At 34.5% G+C, this 25,000-nt stretch overlaps 1 protein-coding gene and 1 long non-coding RNA gene across 3 annotated transcripts in view; one reads left to right on the top strand and one right to left on the bottom strand.

Moving 5' to 3' along the window:
• The window catches only part of LOC311286250 (NLR family CARD domain-containing protein 3-like), a 66,923-nt gene that overhangs the window by 10,368 nt on the left and 31,555 nt on the right, over window positions 1-25,000 (bottom strand). The window contains exons 7-11 of one of the 2 annotated variants that reach the window (XR_014626514.1): window positions 9,782-9,857; window positions 8,971-9,040; window positions 8,193-8,315; window positions 7,923-8,038; window positions 6,886-7,285 (exon numbers count right to left, since the gene is read on the bottom strand). The exons of the other annotated variant lie outside the window; for it this stretch is intronic. The gene's annotated coding sequence lies outside the window, so the exon portion shown is untranslated. Of the gene's footprint in view, window positions 1-6,885; window positions 7,286-7,922; window positions 8,039-8,192; window positions 8,316-8,970; window positions 9,041-9,781; window positions 9,858-25,000 lie in introns of those variants that run through there. 2 annotated transcript variants of the gene reach the window in all.
• Window positions 2,099-3,886, top strand: LOC311286276. Its single transcript, XR_014626521.1, has 2 exons — window positions 2,099-3,144; window positions 3,817-3,886. It is a non-coding gene; the product is annotated as an uncharacterized lncRNA (long non-coding RNA).

The raw sequence follows: 25,000 nt of genomic DNA, 5'->3' as shown, positions 1-25,000 counted from the left end.
TGCCTTGTTACCACTGTGCAGGCTGGTGGTGGTGGTGTAATGGTGTGGGAGATGTTTTCTTGGCACACTTTAGGCCCCTTAGTGCCAATTGGGCATTGTTTAAATGCCACGGCCTACCTGAGCATTGTTTCTGACCATGTCCATCCCTTTATGACCACCATGTACCCATCCTCTGATGGCTACTTCCAGCAGGATAATGCACCATGTCACAAAGCTCAAATCAATTCAAATTGGTTTCTTGAACATGACAATGAGTTCACTGTACTAAAATGGCCCCCACAGTCACCAGATCTCAACCCAATAGAGCATCTTTGGGATGAGGTGGAACGGGAGCTTCGTGCCCTGGATGTGCATCCCACAAATCTCCATCAACTGCAAGATGCTATCCTATCAATATGGGCCAACATTTCTAAAGAATGCTTTCAGCACCTTGTTGAATCAATGCCACGTAGAATTAAGGCAGTTCTGAAGGCGAAAGGGGGTCAAACACAGTATTAGTATGGTGTTCCTAATAATCCTTTAGGTGAGTGTATTTCTATGTTCTCTATCGCTGTGTTGTGTTTGTTTCCTTTTTCTGTTTAGAAGAAAACTGAGTCTTTAAATCTCCTTTATAAATTATTTACAGGGCATAACTAGTCCTCACTTCAGATGAGCTCACAAAATAGTGAACTGACCACTACTAAATGCTTTATAACTACCTGAATCTACTACATTTACTTAAACTTTCTAAGTGATCTTTTTAATCACTGACAACACCTAAATAACTGGTTTAAAATAACGCTATTCTGCATTTAGAAATGATAAATTGATCATTAATAAAGTATGAAAATAAAATGATTAAACACATTATAGATATGCTTCTAAATCAATAATACAACATTTAAAGCTGTATTTATAAACTGGTTATTAATGTCTGCTTTATTATTTAACTGTTTATTGATTAACTAATGATTAATAGGATGCAGTTATTATAAAGGGTTACCATATATATTATATTATTCATAATATAACTTCAAATAAGCATTTTTTAATTAAAAAAATATATATATATATGACAAGAGGGGATCTGCAACTCAATGTTATAATTATAATGCAATTATTATTATAATATAATTAAGATATTAATAATGCGACTGATAGTATTGGCTGCCTAATAAATAAAACATAATTTCTACTCTAAAAAAAATCAACAGACATGCCCTTATTTTTTTTTGTTTCCTTTGTTTCTAGGATGTTGATGTACAGAGGTAGTCAGTGTTTGAAATATTGCTCAATTTAAATGCAACCAAACATGTGTCGCTCGTTACCATCCAACAGTGGACCCTTCTTTAAGATCAAATTCAAAACTTTTGAGTTGACTTGCTGCATCTGGTCATTTTGAAGAAACAAAAATGAAATACAATTTTTTTTCATAATATAACTTCAAATATGCAAAAAAAACTTAAACATGCCAAGATGGAATCTCAACTCTGAACGATCTCTACCTATAACACAGTGGACTCACAATAGCCTGCAATTGAACTGTGTGTGAGTGAACAGTTAAGTCTGTCTTTATTTTGTAACTATAAGTATATATATATATATATATATATATATATATATATATATATATATATATATATATATATATATATATATATATATATATATAGGCCTTCATAGATACTTTGTATGCTTGGTTATGCAGTCCCTACCAATTTACTTGCCATTGCAACCTGGTCTCACAGGATTCCGTGAAATGTCCACGGGCCCTTAACTCAAAATCCGTGTAGCCATCACGGAATCGCCCCAAATTCCGTGATGCAGCCACGGATATTACTCCAATGCAAGTCAATGACACTGACCTTCCGTGGTCCACACACGGATAACCGTTTCAATGACGGAGTACAGATCTCACTCAACGGATGTGCTTTCTCATTTGGAAACGCAACATTTGAAGTATTTGTTTCTTTTCCAACATTAAATGCCATAATGACGTTAACCTGATATGTTATTGTAGCTATTGCATTGTCCTGTCATCATAAAATTTCGGTTTGTTTCAGTTAGCCTAATCAAAGTCCCGTGATGACACCACGGACCTCAACAACCTGACCTCGCTCATGGACGTTGTAATGTTGCTGGCTTGTTTAGGAACTTATAAGCTTTAGGTCGACTGTGTTGCAATGGCATGTAATTAACTTGACATTTTGTCTCGTCCTGTCATCATAAAATCCAGTTTGATGGCGTTTTACACCTATTGCTCGCTTGTCAGATCTAAAATCTGTGACAGGAGCACGGAGTGAGTCTGTGGTGAGACCACGGATAACTCCAACGCGCAAGTCAATGACACTCATCTTCCGTGGTCCACACACGGATACCCGTTTCAATGACAGAGAACAGATCTCACTCAACGGACGTGCTTTCTCATTTGGAAACACAACATTTTAAGTATTTATTTCTTTTCCAACACCAAATACCATAAAGACTTTAACCTCTCTGTTATTGTAGCTATATTGCATTGTCCTGCCATCATACAAATTCAGTCTGATTTTGTTAGCCTAACTGAAGTCCCGTGATGGCACCACGGACCTCAACAACCTGACCTCACTCACTGGATGTTGTAATGTTGCTCACTTGTTTAGACACTTGAAAGCTTTATGTCGACTGTGTTGCAATTTTGTCTTGTCCTGTCATCATAAAATCCAGTTTGATGGCGTTTTACACCTATTGCTCGCTTGGCTATAGTCAGATCTAAAATCTGTGATAGGAGCACGGATTGAGTCTGTGGTGAGACCACGGATAACTCCAACGTTCGTGATATGGTCACGTAATTTAATCTCTTGATTCGTGCCACGGACACGTTTATTTCGTTATTTTTCGTCTTTCGTGATCACAGCTCGATTCTTTCTGTCTGTCGGCTGCAGCAAGCTGTTTAATCAACATTTATTCACGAGATCTTATCTTATCGTGGTTTATGTATTTTTTTTTTTTTTTTATGTTAGGCCTATGTTATTATTTCGGTCTTATTGCCAGGGAAGCTGGATTGCTTTGCTGTTTATTTATATTTTTTTAAAATGATATTTTATCAGTAGGAAATCGCGCTGAAGAAGTCTCGTTCCGAACACATCGCGATATTTGGCATCAGTTCACGTGTGTCAGCTGTTGGTAAGTAGCCTAGTAAATAAATACCTAAATACGCTGTCCTAATAATGTGTGATATAATGTCTTTTCTATTTGTCGATATTAATCTGCCATTATATCTGCCATTTCCACGGAGACTTTGCTTCATTGCTTTCTAATTCAAAATAGGGTGATTAAACACTGCCTGTCACGTGACGTGCTATAGGCCTAGATATTCATATCAGATTAAAAATAGTACAATTAGTTCCAAAGTTGTATTTGTAGTAGAAGCACAGTAATCACAAAACTTACCATGCTTTTACCACACTATTGGTAGTTTTAATGTGATACTTATTGCAAATGCACAGTAACCACAACACTTACCATGCTTTTACCACAGTAACCCTAGTTTTACTGTGATAGGGTGTGGTAAAAGGACAGTAACCACAAAACTTACCATGCTTTAAACCTCAGTAACCTTAGTTTTACTGTGATTGGTGTAGTAAAGGACAGTAATCACAAAATTTACCATGCTTTTACCTCTGTATTGATAGTTTTAAAGTGATATTTGTTGTAAATGCATATTAACCACAACACTTGCCATGCTTTTAATGCTTTATAATGTAACATCCAATATTTGTAAGGTAAATCATTACTTTTTCCTTTAAATAATCCTATATATTATACATAATGATATTTTATTTTCTCTTTTTTCAGCTGAAAAGACCAAAAGGACCTGGAAGTAAACGGAGAAGACGGACAGCTGCAAAGGCAAATATTCACAATGGTATGTATGTGTTGGGTTTTAACCCTAAATCAAACATTTTATCAAGCATTTGTTGTTTCTTAAAACTTTTCTCACAAAACCCATAGCCCAACCAGTACAAACATAGTCTGCAAGTTTTAATAATTTACGAGATTTAACAAGTTGTCAAATTCGTATGATACTCGATTGTACGAGTATACAAATATGTATATTTGTATACTCGTACAATCCTGCAGCTTTTACTCCTAGTGCTGTCATTGGCTACTGCCTCAATTCCTGTACATATTTATTGCGATATTTGTAAATCAGTTGCGCCCCTTCTTGGAAAGTTGTCGGATGTCCCACACACTGTCAGAAAGTTTATATTAATTGCAAATTGGTCCCCGTCTGTTTATGTTCCAGTGATACATGATACTTGTCACATGACATCAGATACTAGATTATTTTGTCATAATCAGATCAGTTACACTGCTGATAACTGTCCCCTTTGCATGTAAATCATGTTCATATGATTATTGCTTGCTATTAAAGACATACTTTTATACATAGAAATGCCCACATATCAGTGAACTTATAACATAAAAATGCTTTTAACATTTAATTATGCAACACTCTTTACAGAAACGGTTATCCCACGGTTATGGATAAACTCACAACGTCATCATCAAGTCCTGTGCTGGGCACATTGGGCAACAAGTGTCCTCTAACGTATTCGATCTGTGGCCAAGTTCTTCACATCTTCCCATGGGACTCTGACATTCTTCAGATCTTCGTGAAACATCTGTCTCCGTGTCTTCCTTGGTCTTCCCTGTCTCCTGCATCCTCCTGGTGGTGTCCACTTCATCACTGTGTTTGGGTGTTGTTGTTTGGGCATGCGTAGGATGTGTCCAGCGAGGTGCACCCTTTGCTCTGTCACAGTTTCTGAAAGTCTTCATGTGGAGTCCCACTCCTCCTCAGGATCTCTTTGATATATGCAGAACCAATACTGAATATAGTGATTTATCTTTTTCCATATTGTTTTTTATATGTACTCTTTTCAGCTTCATAAACTGTACTTGATTTCTGCCTAATGCCTTTATAAAAAAGTGTCAGTGTTCATCAGGTGTTTTGCTAAAGGACATATTCATTGCATAGTTACAATACAAGTGACCAATAATCACAAGGATATAGAATGAAAGTTGAGAATGTAAAATGTTGTGCTTATGTTTTTGCCTATTTGTTCTTTAAAGCGACAAAACAAATGTATTTTCACATAACAAAGTTGAATCTCATCTTTTGGTTTGTAAATATATAACTTCATCATAGCAAATTTTTTTTTTAACGTTAATGTATGTGTCACTATAATAGATTGCCCCTGTATCTGGATATTTTTAATTAACTGATTTTTATACTGTTGTGTAGTAGTTTTGGCACTACATTTGTCTTTAAACAGTTTGACATTAAATATTGGAATAAGCTTTCAAAATTGTGTCCATTCATTGTGCTTTTGTTACATTTATTTGAATATAATTGATATATCTTTGACTATACATACACTGTAAATGTTAGAAGCACTTTAGTAGGCCTACATGCAATTATCTTTAATTAAAATACAGCAAAACTACCCCTGCTGTAGGACATTGCTTAGAAAAAAGTTTATCTTTCAAATGTTTTTATGCATCAGTCTAATCAAATGAGCAAATTTGTGTCATTGATCATGTGACCTCGTTTTTGGATGGTAACCACACAAAGAAGTCTTTTGTTTTTAAATATGAGCTTTATAATTTAATTAGAAATAATACATGTTTAACAGCCTAAATATTACATATTTATCTATCCCTGCAGCCAGAACCAGAAGAGATCTGTCATCATTTACCATAAATGGGCATGTACTGTAAGTGTGACGCATTTGTTCAGCTGGGTTTTTATTGGCTGTGACTTTATCGCAGAACTTGCTGTGATTGGACAATCGTTTAACCCATATAAACTGGCGCTTCATGATACAAAGTATGGTTTGGTGTTATTATTACATTAGTTATACATTAAGCTAACTATTAAGTGTCTCTATAATGTGAGAAATTACTCCTTTACCGAGATCCTAACCCTAACCCTAAGCATGTCTGCACATTTCAATGAACTACAGGACAGTGTTTCCTGTTCCATTGATAGAATGACAGAGATATGTGGGTAATGTAGTATAAAACGTTTAGTAATAAAACAATAAATGTTAAATAAATAATATATTTAATGGACAACTGGATATCTTCATTGTGCAAACCTTTATGACATATATGAGGGACAGGCTAAAATTTGATATTTTACTGTGAGCACTTTAAAAATAACCTTTATGCCAGCTTTCCATATATATCTGAAAACTGTGGCCAACATTATTTATTATACATAGCATAAGCAGTCGTCCTGCCGATTTTCTCTTTGATACACTAACCGGACTTCGAGTTACAGCCATTTGAAATGTGCATTTGTTTGCTCTTCTGGGGGCCGTTGCTGGGCTGTACAATCTACACAGATCTACACACACTATTACTATTACACAAGGGTAATGCACCATTCAGTAAAACAACAAAAAAACAGTGCCAACATTTCCTTTTCACCCCCTCTGATTGCTGCTTATATGCCTGACATCAGTGATATATGCTTTCATTCGAAAAGCAGTAGATGTACTAGAATGATCAACATGGATCATCTTCAATTAAGCGTTAAGTATTTATAGCAAGATAGCCCACTGCAGCCTCTTGTTATTCACATAGCTTCCTTTTATTTCACTGCAAACTGGCATACATGCAAGTATGTGCAACTTTTGTTGCATTGTTGTCCCAGATATCATTAACCAGATCTAAATTTTTATGTCCCAAGTAAAAGAATCATGGTCATTAATTATATGTAGTAATTTATAAGTTATTAATTATATGTAGGCCTAGTTATTTTTTAATTAATTAAACTAAAGAAATAAGAAATTAAAATTTCTCAAATAAAAATGTCTATTTACTGTACCAAACACCACTTTCAATACACAATAGTCACCATACTTTATTAAACAACACTTTATTGGAGGACAAAGCATAAAGTTAATAAAGTAGCAAAAAGACAAATGAGATTCAAGATAAATAAAAATGTGTCTTCAAAAATACATTAACATCATAATAGTCCATTCACAGCTACTGAAGCCATAAAATTAGTGCCAGAGAATCATATTTAGTCACCTACAGAAAACAGATTTGATATTGTGTTGGAAAATAATGATTCATTATCACAGCTAAACTGGTTTCTTGTTCTTCCCTGTACATGTCTCTATCGTGTTCATGTTCTAAACAGTTTGTTCAGTTGAAGAACAGAAGATGTGATCACTGATGTGGTGTAGCTTTTTCTCAGCCAGAGGAAGAAGTCTCAACATCCCATTGTCAGGCGTTCTCCAGTCCTGGTCTGAAAGTAAAACAGAAAACAGAAACCATTCAAATGAAGTTGTTTAATGGATAGTCGGGTCAGCTTATGTTCTGCATGATTTAAAGCAGTGATGGTTTACTCTGGCCCTCAGCATCCACTGTCCTGCAGATTTAGCTCCGACCACAAACCCACCAGCCTATTGTCTAGAAATAAACCTGAAGTCTTTGGTTAAAATTTTCAGATGTGCTCGATTAGGGTTGGAGGTTAACTCTTAATTAACCTCAAAAAGTAGAATGCAAAGGGCCAGAGTTGCCTGTTCCTTACATAAATTTACAAAGCAGCAGTCAGTACATTATATAATATACACATTGAAGTATATATATATATATATATATATAAAATATAATATTGGAGCACATAATATAAGCTAAGTACTGAACAAAAACAGTTTTACCCATATCAACAGCAACATATTTTAAAAGATTTTTAAGAAAGGCATTGTCTCTTTTGAGCCTTTGCCAGTGATGCTTGATTTCTTTCCAGACAACATACTCTTCTGTCAATTGTTTCAAGAGCTTCACTTGGTCAAAAACCAAGTGATAACCTGTACAATGTAAAATTGTCAACATCAAATTATGTACTATATATTACAGCATTGTTTCAATACAAGACATACCAATGGACTCGCGCAGCTTTCTGTCTTCTTTGGGCACCAGCTGTTCCTTCCTCACCCGAAACAAAGGACTTATTCGATTAGCTTGCGTTGATATAAGGACTGGTCTTCCTTCTCTGCTGTAAAACAAGAAAGTCTCGACTTACTCTATGTGCAATTACTATTGTTCCTGAAACATAAATTAAGACAGTATTAAATAAGTTAATTTACCATATGATTCAGGAGAGAACATTTGATGAGTAAATACTGATTGCAATATTCTAGAAACTTCACCTGGGAAGGGCTGATCACGGCAAGATTCGCTGCGACTCACTAGTAGCTCTTGTAATGGTTGGCTCTTAAAAGAGCTGTTGAGTTTGATATTGGTAGAGCTTTAAAAAAAAGGACTAAGCAATCCTGCAAAACAGAAAGGAAGGTCATTTTAATACATTACTTGGAAATAGTCAGTTTATAACTGTAGGATATGTTTTCTGTAAAGAGTGTTGCATAATTAAATGCTAAAAGCATTTTTATGTTATAAGTTCACTGATATGTGGGCATTTCTATGAATAAAAGCATGTCTTTAATAGCAAGCAATAATCATATGAAAATGATTTACATGCAAACGGGACAGTTATCAGCAGTGTAACTGATCTGATTATGACAAAATAACCGAGTATCTGATGTCATGTGACAAGTCAGATAAGCTTTTCCACTCTTGCAAACAGAGGTACAGTAGGTTATGAGGTGTGGAGAGACATCATGTATCACTGGAACATAAACAGACGGGGAAACTTTCCAAGAAGGGGCGCAACTGATTTACAAATATCGCGATAAATATGTACAGGAATTTGAGGCAGTAGCCAATGACAGCACTAGGAGTAAAAACTGCAGGATTGTGTACGAGTATACAAATATGTACGAGTATCATACGAATTTGACAACTTGTTAAATCTTGTGAATTATTAAGACTTTCAGACTATGTTTGTACTGACTGGGCTATGGGTTTTTTAAGAAACAACAAATGCTTGATAAAATGTTTGATTTAGGGTTAAAACCAACACATACATACCATTGTGAATATTTGCCTTTGCAGCTGTCCGTCTCCTCCGTTTACTTCCAGGTCCTTTTGGTCTTTTCAGCTGAAAAAAGAGAAAATAAAATATCATTATGTATAATATATAGGATTATTTAAAGGAAAAAGTAATGATTTACCTTACAAATATTGGATGTTACATTATAAAGCATTAAAAGCATGGCAAGTGTAGTGGTTAATATGCATTTACAACAAATATCACTTTAAAACTATCAATAGAGGTAAAAGCATGGTAAATTTTGTGATTACTGTCCTTTACTACACCAATCACAGTAAAACTAAGGTTACTGAGGTTTAAAGCATGGTAAGTTTTGTGGTTACTGTCCTTTTACCACACCCTATCACAGTAAAACTAGGGTTACTGTGGTAAAAGCATGGTAAGTGTTGTGGTTACTGTGCATTTACAATAAGTATCACATTAAAACTACCAATAGTGTGGTAAAAGCATGGTAAGTTTTGTGATTACTGTCTTTTTACTACACTTATCACAGCAAAACTAATGTTACTGTGGTAAAAGCATGGTAAGTGTTGTTTTACTGTGCTTCTACTACAAATACAACTTTGGAACTAATTGTACTATTTTTAATCTGATATGAATATCTAGGCCTATAGCACGTCACGTGACAGGCAGTGTTTAATCACCCTATTTTGAATTAGAAAGCAATGAAGCAAAGTCTCCGTGGAAATGGCAGATATAATGGCAGATTAATATCGACAAACAGAAAAGACATTATATCACACATTATTAGGACAGCGTATTTAGGTATTTATTTACTAGGCTACTTACCAACAGCTGACACACGTGAACTGATGCCAAATATCGCGATGTGTTCGGAACGAGACTTCTTCAGCGCGATTTCCTACTGATAAAATATCATTTTAAAAAAATATTAATAAACAGCAAAGCAATCCAGCTTCCCTGGCAATAAGACCGAAATAATAACATAAAAAAAAAAAAAATACATAAACCACGATAAGATAAGATCTCGTGAATAAATGTTGATTAAACAGCTTGCTGCAGCCGACAGGCAGAAAGAATCGAGCTGTGATCACGAAAGACGAAAAATAACGAAATAAACGTGTCCGTGGCACGAATCAAGAGATTAAATTACGTGACCATATCACGAACGTTGGAGTTATCCGTGGTCTCACCACAGACTCAATCCGTGCTCCTATCACAGATTTTAGATCTGACTATAGCCAAGCGAGCAATAGGTGTAAAACGCCATCAAACTGGATTTTATGATGACAGGACAAGACAAAATTGCAACACAGTCGACATAAAGCTTTCAAGTGTCTAAAAAAGTGAGCAACATTACAACATCCAGTGAGTGAGGTCAGGTTGTTGAGGTCCGTGGTGCCATCACGGGACTTCAGTTAGGCTAACAAAATCAGACTGAATTTGTATGATGGCAGGACAATGCAATATAGCTACAATAACAGAGAGGTTAAAGTCTTTATGGTATTTGGTGTTGGAAAAGAAATAAATACTTAAAATGTTGTGTTTCCAAATGAGAAAGCACGTCCGTTGAGTGAGATCTGTTCTCTGTCATTGAAACGGGTATCCGTGTGTGGACCACGGAAGATGAGTGTCATTGACTTGCGCGTTGGAGTTATCCGTGGTCTCACCACAGACTCACTCCGTGCTCCTGTCACAGATTTTAGATCTGACAAGCGAGCAATAGGTGTAAAACGCCATCAAACTGGATTTTATGATGACAGGACGAGACAAAATGTCAAGTTAATTACATGCCATTGCAACACAGTCGACCTAAAGCTTATAAGTTCCTAAACAAGCCAGCAACATTACAACGTCCATGAGTGAGGTCAGGTTGTTGAGGTCCGTGGTGTCATCACGGGACTTTGATTAGGCTAACTGAAACAAACCGAAATTTTATGATGACAGGACAATGCAATAGCTACAATAACAGATCAGGTTAACGTCATTATGGCATTTAATGTTGGAAAAGAAACAAATACTTCAAATGTTGCGTTTCCAAATGAGAAAGCACATCCGTTGAGTGAGATCTGTACTCCGTCATTGAAACGGTTATCCGTGTGTGGACCACGGAAGGTCAGTGTCATTGACTTGCATTGGAGTAATATCCGTGGCTGCATCACGGAATTTGGGGCGATTCCGTGATGGCTACACGGATTTTGAGTTAAGGGCCCGTGGACATTTCACGGAATCCTGTGAGACCAGGTTGTGCCATTGTTATGTGCCACTGCACACACACATACATGTCTATATTACTAACAGACCAATGTCGCTCTACACTGACCAAGTGAGGACTTTGTGAACGATCTCTACCTATACAAGTGGGGACTCTGCAATGGAGCTGTGTGTGTGTGAACAGTGAAGTGAACTGGCAGTGAAGTCTGCCTTCATTATGTAACTATATATATATATAAAAAAATATATATGACCCATCAGTTATATTAATAAAAAAGACCATTTAAATCTACAACGGGGTAAAAAATACAGACGGGCCTGCGGCAACAGTTCAAAAGCAGAGGCGATAATATCCTCTTATCATTCATAATATTCTTTTTCTTATTTAACGCTCTCTCTTTATAGATACTTTCCAAGCTTGGTTATGCAGTCCCTAACAATTTACTTGTTACTAATTTTCTTAATAATTTCTTCTGTAACTCAGCAGCAGTTCCATACCAACAAATAATACAGAATATCATAACACTTTCAATGAAAGCACTATAAAACATCAGAAGCTTTATGATGTGGACATTACAGCAAAGTTATTGCTTTAAGAAGTTCATTTTCTGTTGTGGCCGATTAAATAAAACATAATTTCTACTCTAATAAAATCAATAGATGCCATTTTTTTCTGTTTCCTTTGTTTCTAGGATGTTGATGTACAGAGGTAGTCAGTGTTTGAAATATTGCTCAATTTAAATGCAACCAAAAATGTGTCGCTCGTTACCATCCAACAGTGGACCCTTCTTTAAGATCAAATTCAAAACCTTTGAGTTGACTTGCTGCATCTTGTCATTTTAAAGAAACAAAAATGAAATACAATTTTTTTTCATAATATAACTTCAAACATGCAAAAAAAAAAAAACTTAAACATGCCAAGATGGAATCTCAACTCTGAACAATCTCTACCTATACAACAGTGGACTCACAATAGCCTGCAATGGAACTGTGTGTGTGTAAACAGTTAAGTCCGTCTTTATTTTGTAACTATAAGTATATATATATATATATATATATATATATATATATATATATATATATCATAGATACTTTGTATGCTTGGTTATGCAGTCCCTAACAGTTTACTTGCCATTGTTATGTGCCATTGCACACACACATACATGTCTATATTACTAACAGACCAATGTCGCTCTACACTGACCAAGTGAGGACTTTGTGAACGATCTCTACCTATACAAGTGGGGACTCTGCAATGGAGCTGTGTGTGTGTGAACAGTGAAGTCTGCCTTCATTATGTAACTATATATATATATATATATGTAGTATATTATATAGTATATTATATATTATGCCTTTTTTCATTCATAATATATATTTTTTTTATTTAACGCTTATTTTCTCTCTTCATAGATACTTTCTGCTTGGTTATGCAGTCCCTTTAGGGTTTATGGGATTAATCAAACAGAAATAGCTCTTTAAGGTAACAATTTCAGGTGACCTATATTTAGTATAGTGTAAAGCATACTTTATACAGTGAATAATGATTTTATTAATTTAAAATGAACTTCGCGTCCCCAGTTGGATGGTATAGAACGATACTTGTTTGGCTGCTTTGTACATTTCTTGCCATCACAAACACACTGTAAAGATTTTGGAGATCAATCTCAAAATGTTACGTAGACTTGCTGCACTGAATATTTTTAGTTGGTTCAGTTGAAATATATGAAGTAGGGATGTTCATTTAACATTTTGTTTTCTGACTGAAAGCTGATTCTTGTTAACCAGTCATCATCAGTTAACTGACATGATTTGAAGGTTAGATTAGAATTAAATGGAATTAGAATAGATAATAGTCTGTGACTGATTCAAATACCTCAAACATGTAGATTTACATGTGCAAATAGCAGCATAAACAACAGAACATGAGGATTCACACACCGTCACATCAAGCACCCGCAGTGCTTCTGTGAACACAGTAAACCAGAATAAAACTGTATATATAACTGTATAATAAATAGGCCAACTTAAATGAACAATTAACAAAACTAAAGTGCAATAAATAATAAACGCTTTAGGGTCTGTTTACATGACATAATTTTCAACTGAAAACAGAAAACGTTTTGGCCGTTAATTTCAACGAAAATGCCATTTTGGGGGCCTGACAATGCAAGCTTTTGAAAACGATGCCTTTCCCATCTGCGTAAACAACATAAATGGGAATTTGTGAAATTGGTACGTCATTCCAACCCTGTCACACTAAATGCATCTCTATAGCACACATTGTGTTTATTGTGCAATTTATACACAGAAAGGAGTTTATGTGTGCATATGATATTTTAAATATTTATATATTCTTTTTAAAAAGGTATACATTTTAGTACAATTATAAAATGATATAACATTATTTGATACTGTACATTAGCAGCAATTTCGGTACACATTTTTCACTTTAGCAACAAAGTGGAGACCCTCTTTTCTGTAATGAAAGGCCAATCTTATGGGTTGTGGTCTCTCAGACATCGGCAGTAATAAAAATAAACATTGTTTCCCTTTGGACTTTAATTACACTTGATACTGGGCATCATTACATTTTTCCCCTGACTGACAGGTGATGCTTGTAACCCGATCATAATCTGTTATCCGACAAGAATAGAATGTTATATTCTAATTAAATTAAATTAGAATGTATGTATTTCTCAATAATTATCACTTTTTTCAAAGCTCTTCAATCCACTGTCTTAACCAACTTCCAGCTTCACTGCAGTTAATTTCACATTCAAAACGCATTAAAACTACCAAAACACATAATTTCCTTTTGTATAGATGTTGATGAAAATGAAAGACTAAGACTTGTGTAGGTGTTTAGTTACATCTTCATTTTTCTGGTTTTTTGTTTTGTTTTGTTTAAAAAAAAAAAAAAGAAGAATATTCAGAATATCAATGTGGTATACGGTAGAAATATTGCACATTTCAGTCTAGCTTAGGTTTTTAAATTAAATAACACAGTCTTGGAAATAATATGTAAGCATGTGCAAATAAGCCTGTATAGTAAATCAAGTTCTGTTGGTCTTTGTGTTTAAGTGAGAAATTAATTCATTTAAATTGAAAGATCTCAATGTTAATAAGATCTTTCAATTATATTTAACAGTTTTGAGCGTATAAAAGAGTGTATAAAAATGGGCTCTGAGTTTTGGCAGTGGTTGTGTCTAAGTGAAATATGTAGTTTGGAAGATGTAGTCACTGAATGCATTAGCACAACATTGAATGACACAGACATTTGCAACACTTCTACAGTAATACCGTATTAAAATATATTCAGAATCTAAAAATAAATACTAAAAACTATCAAAACAATTAGATGTAGCTGAACACATTAATCTCCAATTTCATCACCATCTATAAAAAGGGGAAACTTGGGGGGGAAATGTGTACTGTAGACTACTGTAAACAATGACCATGTGACATAAAATACTGTGAATTCTGAACAACAGAAAACAGCAGAAATATGTTATAATGCTACCTGTTATTTGTGGGTTTTTTTTTTTTTTTTAACTTGTGTTTTTTGGGTAAAACCTTTTCTAGTGTTCTGGAATAATGATTTGATCGGAGACATGAATGAAGTTTCAGTGCATTTTGAATGTGAAATGACCTGCTGTCAAGCTGTAAGTTGGTTTGGAGAAGATATCATGGTCTTTTAACCTGATATCATTTAAGATATAATTTAAGACTGTAGTATAAATGATTGAATGATTTAACCATAACTCATTACTATCCTTGATATTCTAAAATAGGTATTTTTCATGTGTATGTTGACTCTAGTGTGTGTGTATTGAGTTGTTGCACTTCCCCCCAACATGCAGTTTACATATCAATGCAGGGAGGCCTGAAAGGCCAGTGTTTTTCTCAGGTGAGAAAACAGGCCAACAACCCTCACAGTACTGTAAGATATCATGGTCTTTTAACCTGATATCATTTAAGATATAATTTAAGACTGTAGTATAAATTATTGAATGATTTAACCATAACTCATTACTATCCTTGATATTCTAAAATAGGTATTTTTCATGTGTATGTAGACTCTAGTGTGTGTGTATTGAATTGTTGCACTTCCCCCCAACATGCAGTTTACATATCAATGCAGGAAGGCCTGAAAGGCCAGTGTTTGTCTCAGGTGAGAAAACAGGCCAACAACCCTCATAGTACTGTTACCAATATATGTGCATCTTCTCAAATAAACTAGAGAAAACGCTGGGATTTACCCTGCCAAATTAAATTAAATTACAGGTTTTTACAATCGCTAGGACACATTTCTCAATATTTAGGTACATTTTCAAAACTCTTCACTCAGTTCTTGGAAAGCCCACATTTCTTAAAAAAATACAATAGTTGCCGGAATTTTGAAGATAATCAATGTGGGCTTTCCAAGTAAATGAACGATCAATGACCACACCTAGATACTTATATCCACCTGCTCAATGATATTATCATAGATGATGACTGGGTTCAACTGCAGTGAATTATAAACAGTAGATAGTGTCATTCTTGAAAGCATTTTACAAAAGAAAGCATTGTGTAATGCTCCTGTTGTTTGTATTTTTTTATTTTATGAGTGACAAAGTGTATGGGTGAAACCCTTTCTAGTGTTCTGGAATAATAAGTTGATGGAGACATGAATGAAGTTTCAGTGCATTTTGAATGTAAAAATTAACTGCTGTCAAGCTGTAAGTTGGTGAACTGAGTGAAGAGTTTTGAAAATGTACCTAAATATTGAGCAATGTGTCCTAGCGATTGTAAAAACCTGTAATTTAATTTAATTTGGCAGGGTAAATCCCAGCGTTTTCTCTAGTTTATTTGAGAAGTTGCACATATTTTGGTAACAGTACTGTGAGGGTTGTTTTCTCACCTGAGACAAACACTGGCCTTTCAGGCCTTCCTGCATTGATATGTAAACTGCATGTTGGGGGGAAGTGCAACAATTCAATACACACACACTAGAGTCTACATACACATGAAAAATACCTATTTTAGAATATCAAGGATAGTAATGAGTTATGGTTAAATCATTCAATCATTTATACTACAGTCTTACATTATATCTTAAATGATATCAGGTTAAAAGACCATGATATCTTACAGTACTGTGAGGGTTGTTGGCCTGTTTTCTCACCTGAGAAAAACATTGGCCTTTCAGGCCTCCCTGCATTGATATGTAAACTGCATGTTGGGGGGAAGTGCAACAACTCAATACTCAATACACACACACTAGAGTCAACATACACATGAAAAATACCTATTTTAGAATATCAAGGATAGTAATGAGTTATGGTTAAATCATTCAATCATTTATACTACAGTCTTAAATTATATCTTAAATGATATCAGGTTAAAAGACCATGATATCTTCTCCAAACCAACTTACAGCTTGACAGCAGGTCATTTCACATTCAAAATGCACTGAAACTTCATTCATGTCTCCGATCAAATCATTATTCCAGAACACTAGAAAAGGTTTTACCCAAAAAACACAAGTTAAATAAAAAAACCCCACAAATAACAGGTAGCATTATAACATATTTCTGCTGTTTTCTGTTGTTCAGAATTCACAGTATTTTATGTCACATGGTCATTGTTTACAGTACAGTACACATTTCCCCCCCAAGTTTCCCCTTTTTACAGATGGTGATGAAACTGCAAGATTAATACCTGTATGTGTTCAGCTACATCTAATTGTTTTGATAGTATTTAGTATTTATTTTTATATTCTGAATATATTTTAATACGGTATTACTGTAGAAGTGTTGCAAATGTCTGTGTCATTCAATGTTGTACTAATGCATTCAGTGACTACATCTTCCAAACTACATATTTCACTTAGACACAACCACTGCCAAAACTCAGAGCCCATTTTTATACACTCTTTTATACGCTCAAAACTGTTAAATATAATTGAAAGATCTTATTAACATTGAGATCTTTCAATTTAAATGAATTGATTTCTCACTTAAACACAAAGACCAACAGAACTTGATTTACTATACAGGCTTATTTGCACATGCTTACATATTATTTCCAAGACTGTGTTATTTAATTTAAAAACCTAAGCTAGACTGAAATGTGCAATATTTCTACCGTATACCACATTGATATATATTCTGAATATTTTTTTTTTTTTTAAACAAACAAACAAAAAAAACAGAAAAATGAAGATGTAACTAAACACCTACACAAGTCTTAGTCTTTCATTTTCATCAACATCTATACAAAAGGAAATCATGTTGTACATTAATGTAAACATGAAGCATGTAACATAAATTGCATTGAATTCTGAACAGCAGAAAATAGTGCATATTGCTGCCTGTTGTTTGTGTGTTTTTTTGTTTTGTATATTTTATTGTGTTTGTTGGCTGAAACCTTCACTAGAGTTCTGAAAGAATGACTTAATTTGAAACATAAATGATGTGTTTTGGTAGTTTTAATGCGTTTTGAATGTGAAATTAACTGCAGTGAAGCTGGAAGTTGGTTAAGACAGTGGATTGAAGAGCTTTGAAAAAAGTGATAATTATTGAGAAATACATACATTCTAATTTAATTTAATTAGAATATAACATTCTAATCTTGTCGGATAACAGATTATGATCGGGTTACAAGCATCACCTGTCAGTCAGGGGAAAAATGTAATGATGCCCAGTATCAAGTGTAATTAAAGTCCAAAAGGAAACAATGTTTTTATTTTATTTTTATTACTGCCGATGTCTGAGAGACCACAACCCATAAGATTGGCCTTTCATTACAGAAAAGAGGGTCTCCAACTTTGTTGCTAAAGTGAAAAATGTGTACCGTAATTGCTGCTAATGTACAGTATCAAATAATGTTATCTCATTTTATAATTGTACTAAAATGTATACCTTTTTAAAAAGAACTGCAACATGTTCAAAATTGAAACCAAAGGAAGAAATATAAGCATTCCCCTGACTTACTGCTGCGGTCGCATTTTATTTATCTAGAGTCTAGATCATGTACAGTTTAACTTGTGTGGTGACCTGCAATTGTTACCTTAAAGAGACATTTCTGCTCTATTCAGTTTTGTCAGTTAGGAAGTCTTTAATTTTAGATAAAAGCAAAGATGATAGAAACTAGATCCAATTACCGAAGATATTTGTTTGTCAAATTGTAAAGGCCCATCTAAAAGCACACCCCATATTCCGCACATGTGTAGATATAAATGCAGATAAGCTCCTCAAATCGATGCTGGGGGTCTTAAAATGATCAGTGGGGCGAAAACTATCACCTCTTTGTCTTCATTTAAAGACAAAACGTTTTGAGCAAGCCAAGATTTAACCTCATCTAAGCATAATGAAAGAGAAATTAATGAGAATTTAACAGTTAAAAAGATAATGCAAGTAATTTTCAAACCAAACTACACAAGTGCGTGAAAATGTAAAATATTGTTAAATACAACTGTAACATTGTTTAAAAACAAACCCTATAAACACTAAAAGGGCTGTATTATGCAAGCCAGGCCAGTAGTTCGCTAGCCTGGTAATACCAAACTCTGCTACTTCGCTTTGCTTCGTAGACAGAGTCTGGAATGGCATAATAGAGAAGTGTTTTCTCTCTCGCGGGGGGCGCTTGTCTGAAGTTTAAAATCATTGGTTACCCGTAAGCCAATCACATAACGTTTGGTTATGGCGTGTGTTATGCGCATGCTCAGCCGCATCTAACTTCCACTGTAAACACATGTATGATGCAAAAACAAAAACCATCGAGCAAAATACCGGAGTGAACATGGCTGTGAACGACTTTTGCAGATTATGTGAAGTAAATCTACGCATCCACGGTACAATCAGCGTCTACGTCACGGCTCTCAGCCCGCCCTCTGTTCGTTGATTGGCCCGGCTGTTTTCAGGCCGGAGGAAAACGGAAAGCTATGACGCTGTCTCAGACTGAGTACAGAAGCGAAATGAAATTGAGCGGAAGTACGAAGTCTGACGTAGTCAGGCTAGTAGTTCGCCTTGTCAGAAGAAAAAAAAAACATGTACATGTGAACACCTGATGATAAGTATGCATGTGAACATATATACTTTATATACTTGTGGATGCCCAGCCTGATCTCATGAAAATGCATCTCTATAGCATGCATTGTTTATCGTGCAATGTTTTACGCGAAAATTAGTTTTTTACATGCATATGATACGCACTTTATTGCATGTAATACACACACACCCTACAACACTAATCCTAACCAAACATAGTCAAGTCAAGTCAAGTCATCTTCATTTATATAGCGATTTTAACAATGTAGATTGTTTCAAAGCAGCTTTACAGAGATAAACGTATAATTTAAGGTAACAGAGATTGTTTTGGCTTTATAGCGGTACTTTAGTAAAGTTATTTTCCAGCTAAGGTTAGTTATGATTGATTCGCTTCCGTCGCAACAATCATTTGTTATTAAATTAGGGGATGCTAAGACGACACAATTCTCTCTACATAGACTTTAAACGCAAACCTGTGAGAAACGCTGATGGCGTTCACATGCGCATTAAAAATTGGTTCTATAGTTATGTGCGTTTGAATATATGTATGCAGGTTTGTAATTCCCTACAAACCAAGCCTAAACAAAGTACTGGTGTTTCCTTATAATTTTTGATACAGAATTTTATTTTATTTGATCAATTCGGGGTAGATACGCGAATTGAGTTTTCCCGATGACGCTTTATCTGTAGAGTGGTAAAGGGATCCTCCATAGGGAGAGACTAGTTGGCACTTCAGCACTGCGTTGTCATCGGGTCCAGGCGAAGGTCCTTCATCAGATCTGGATACGGCCTGGATCCGGCAGGCTGCGGGAAAACCTCGGGATAAACAAAGACACTAAAATTAGCGTAGATGCCATTCTTCTTATGATGTAACGAGTACATCAGGATTTATGGGAAGTGTTCCCGGTTCCAGCTGACCTAATCTATGCAGCCTAATATTGAATTATAGAAGTCTATAATGTATTATGTGAAAGCTAGGTCAAAGAGATGTGTCTTTAGTCTAGCTTTGAACTGACAGAGTGTGTCTGCTTCCCGGACAATGGTAGGAAGACTGTTCCAAAGTTTTGGCGCTAAATAGGAGAAGGATCTACCGCCAGCAGTCGATTTTGATATTCTAGATATTATCAACTGGCCGGAATTTTGAGATCGCAATAGACGTGAAGGTCTATAATGCGTTAAGAGCTCGCTCAAGTACTGCGGAGCTAAACCATTTAGTGCTTTGTACGTGATCAGCAATATTTTAAAATTGATGCGATGTTTAATAGGGAGCCAATGCAGTTTTGACAGAACTGGGCTAATATGGTCATACTTCCTGGCTCTGGTAAGAACTCGAGCTGCTGCGTTTTGAACTAGCTGTAGTTTGTTTATTAAGCGTGCAGGGCAACCACCGAGTAGAGCATTACAATAATCTAGCCTTGAGGTCATGAACGCATGGACTAATTGTTCCGCATTTGTCAATGAGAGCATATGACGTAATTTAGATCTATTTTTAAGATGGAAAAATGCAGTTTTACAGATACTAGACACGTGACTTTCAAATGAAAGATTGGTATCAAAGAGCACACCCAGGTTCCTAACCGACGATGAAGACTAAACAGAGCAGCCATCGAGTGTTAGACAGTATTCTAGGTTATTATGTGAGGAAGTTTTTTGTCCAATAATTAGAAACTCATATAATACATATTACATATTACACATTACACACCATTACTAAATCTACCCTAAACCCACCCATGCATATCATATGCACACATAAACTCCTTTCCGTGTACAAATTGCACAATAAACACAATGTGTGCTATAGAGATGCATTTAGTGTGACCGGGTTGGAATGACGTACCAATTTCACAAATTCCCATTTATGTTGTTTACGCAGGGAAAGGCATCGTTTTCAAAAGCTTGCATTGTCAGGCCCCCAAAATGGCATTTTCGTTGAAATGAACGGCCAAAACGTTTTCTGTTTTCAGTTGAAAATTTTGTCATGTAAACAGACCCTAAAGCGTTTATTATTTATTGCACTTTAAATTTGTTAATTGTTCATTTAAGTTGGCCTATTTATTATACAGTTATATATACAGTTTTATTCTGGTTTACTGTGTTCACAGAAGCACTGCGGGTGCTTGATGTGACGGTGTGTGAATCCTCATGTTCTGTTGTTTATGCTGCTATTTGCACATGTAAATCTACATGTTTGAGGTATTTGAATCAGTCACAGACTATTATCTATTCTAATTCCATTTAATTCTAATCTAACCTTCAAATCATGTCAGTTAACTGATGATGACTGGTTAACAAGAATCAGCTTTCAGTCAGAAAACAAAATGTTAAATGAACATCCCTACTTCATATATTTCAACTGAACCAACTAAAAATATTCAGTGCAGCAAGTCTACGTAACATTTTGAGATTGATCTCCAAAATCTTTACAGTGTGTTTGTGATGGCAAGAAATGTACAAAGCAGCCAAACAAGTATCGTTCTATACCATCCAACTGGGGACGCGAAGTTCATTTTAAATTAATAAAATCATTATTCACTGTATAAAGTATGCTTTACACTATACTAAATATAGGTCACCTGAAATTGTTACCTTAAAGAGCTATTTCTGTTTGATTAATCCCATAAACCCTAAAGGGACTGCATAACCAAGCAGAAAGTATCTATGAAGAGAGAAAATAATATTATGAATGAAAAAAGGCATAATATATACTATATAATATACTACATATATATATAGTTACATAATGAAGGCAGACTTCACTGCCAGTTCACTTCACTGTTCACACACACACAACTCCATTGTAGAGTCCCCACTTGTATAGGTAGAGATCGTTCACAAAGTCCTCACTTGGTCAGTGTAGAGCGACATTGGTCTGTTAGTAATATAGACATGTGTGGGTGTGTGTGTGCAATGGCACATAACAATGGCAAGTAAACTGTTAGGGACTGCATAACCAAGCATACAAAGTATCTATGATATATATATATATATATATATATATATATATACTTACAGTTACAAAATAAAGACGGACTTAACTGTTTACACACACACAGTTCCATTGCAGGCTATTGTGAGTCCACTGTTGTATAGGTAGAGATTGTTCAGAGTTGAGATTCCATCTTGGCATGTTTAAATTTTTCTTTTTTTTTTTGTTGCATATTTGAAGTTATATTATGAAAAAAAAAATTGTATTTCATTTTTGTTTCTTTAAAATGACAAGATGCAGCAAGTCAACTCAAAGGTTTTGAATTTGATCTTAAAGAAGGGTCCACTGTTGGATGGTAACGAGCGACACATTTTTGGTTGCATTTAAATTGAGCAATATTTCAAACACTGACTACCTCTGTACATCAACATCCTAGAAACAAAGGAAACAGAAAAAAATGGCATCTATTGAATTTATTAGAGTAGAAATTATGTTTTATTTAATCGGCCACAACAGAGAATGAACTTCTTAAAGCAATAACTTTGCTGTAATGTCCACATCATAAAGCTTCTGATGTTTTATAGTGCTTTCATTGAAAGTGTTATGATATTCTGTATTATTTGTTGGTATGGAACTGCTGCTGAGTTACAGAAGAAATTATTAAGAAAATTAGTAACAAGTAAATTGTTAGGGACTGCATAACCAAGCTTAGAAAGTATCTATAAAGAGAGAGCGTTAAATAAGAAAAAGAATATTATGAATGATAAGAGGATATTATCGCCTCTGCTTTTGAACTGTTGCCGCCGGGCCGTCTGTATTTTTTACCCCGTTGTAGATTTAAATGGTCTTTTTTTTATATAACTGATGGGTTATATATATATATATATATATATATATGAAGAGTTCAGATGCAAAAGCCTCTAAGTGCCATCTGAAATTTTCTTCTAGAATGATAATTTTTATCACGCTTGTATATTTAAGTTAAGTAATTTCACTTTAATGACAATTAATAGCTAATTTTCATTTAGCTTTTAAGTGAAATTGTTGAACTTAAATATACAAGCTTGATAAAAATGATTATTTTAGAGGAAAATTTCAGATGGCACTTAGAGGCTTTTGCATCTGAACTCTTCACACACACATATATATATATATATATATATATATATATATATATATATATATATATAGTTACATAATGAAGGCAGACTTCACTGCCAGTTCACTTCACTGTTCACACACACACAGCTCCATTGCAGAGTCCCCACTTGTATAGGTAGAGATCGTTCACAAAGTCCTCACTTGGTCAGTGTAGAGCGACATTGGTCTGTTAGTAATATAGACATGTATGTGTGTGGCACATAACAATGGCAAGTAAATTGGTAGGGACTGCATAACCAAGCATACAAAGTATCTATGAAGGCCTATATATATATATATATATATATATATATATATATATATATATATATATATTATATTATATTATATTATACTATACTATATATATATATATATATATATATATATATATATATAGTTACAAAATAAAAACAGACTTAACTGTTCACACACACACAGTTCTATTGCAGGCTATTGTGAGTCCACTGTGTTATAGGTAGAGATTGTTCAGAGTTGAGATTCCATCTTGGCATGTTTAAGTTTTGTTTTTTGTTTTTTTGCATATTTGAAGTTATATTATGAAAAAAAAAATTTTATTTCATTTTTGTTTCTTTAAAATGACAAGATGCAGCAAGTCAACTCAAAGGTTTTGAATTTGATCTTAAGGAAGGGTCCACTGTTGGATGGTAACGAGCGACACATGTTTGGTTGCATTTAAATTGAGCAATATTTCAAACACTGACTACCTCTGTACATCAACATCCTAGAAACAAAGGAAACAGAAAAAAATGGCATCTATTGATTTAAAAAAAAAAACCACAAATAACAGCTAGCATTATAACATATTTCTGCTGTTTTCTGTTGTTCAGAATTCACAGTATTTTATGTCACATGGTCATTGTTTACAGTAGCCTACAGTACACACCCCCCCCCCCCCCCCCCCCAAGTTTCCCCTTTTTGACAGATGGTGATGAAATTGGAGATTAATACCTGTATGTGTTCAGCTACATCTAATTGTTTTGATAGTTTTTAGTATTTATTTTTAGATTCTGAATATATTTTAATACGGTATTACTGTAGAAGTGTTGCAAATGTCTGTGTCATTCAATGTTGTGCTAATGCATTCAGTGACTACATCTTCCAAACTACATATTTCACTTAGACACAACCACTGCCAAAACTCAGAGCCCATTTTTATACACTCTTTTATACGCTCAAAACTGTTAAATATAATTGAAAGATCTTATTAACATTGAGATCTTTCAATTTAATGAATTAATTTCTCACTTAAACACAAAGACCAACAGAACTTGATTTACTATACAGGCTTATTTGCACATGCTTACATATTATTTCCAAGACTGTGTTATTTAATTTAAAAACCTAAGCTAGACTGAAATGTGCAATATTTCTACCGTATACCACATTGATATTCTGAATATTCTTTTCTTTAAAAAAAAAAAAAAAAAAAAAAAAAACAGAAAAATGAAGATGTAACTAAACACCTACACAAGTCTTAGTCTTTCATTTTCATCAACATCTATACAAAAGGAAATCATGTTGTACATTAATGTAAACATGAAGCATGTAACATAAATTGCATTGAATTCTGAACAGCAGAAAATAGTGCATATTGCTGCCTGTTGTTTGTGTGTTTTTTTGTTTTGTATATTTTATTGTGTTTGTTGGCTGAAACCTTCACTAGAGTTCTGAAAGAATGACTTAATTTGAAACATAAATGATGTG

Source organism: Rutilus rutilus, assembly GCF_951802725.1.
Source record: "Rutilus rutilus genome assembly, chromosome: 2".
In the NCBI taxonomy this organism is placed as follows: domain Eukaryota; kingdom Metazoa; phylum Chordata; class Actinopteri; order Cypriniformes; family Leuciscidae; genus Rutilus; species Rutilus rutilus.
This window is presented reverse-complemented; position numbering and strand designations above follow the sequence as displayed.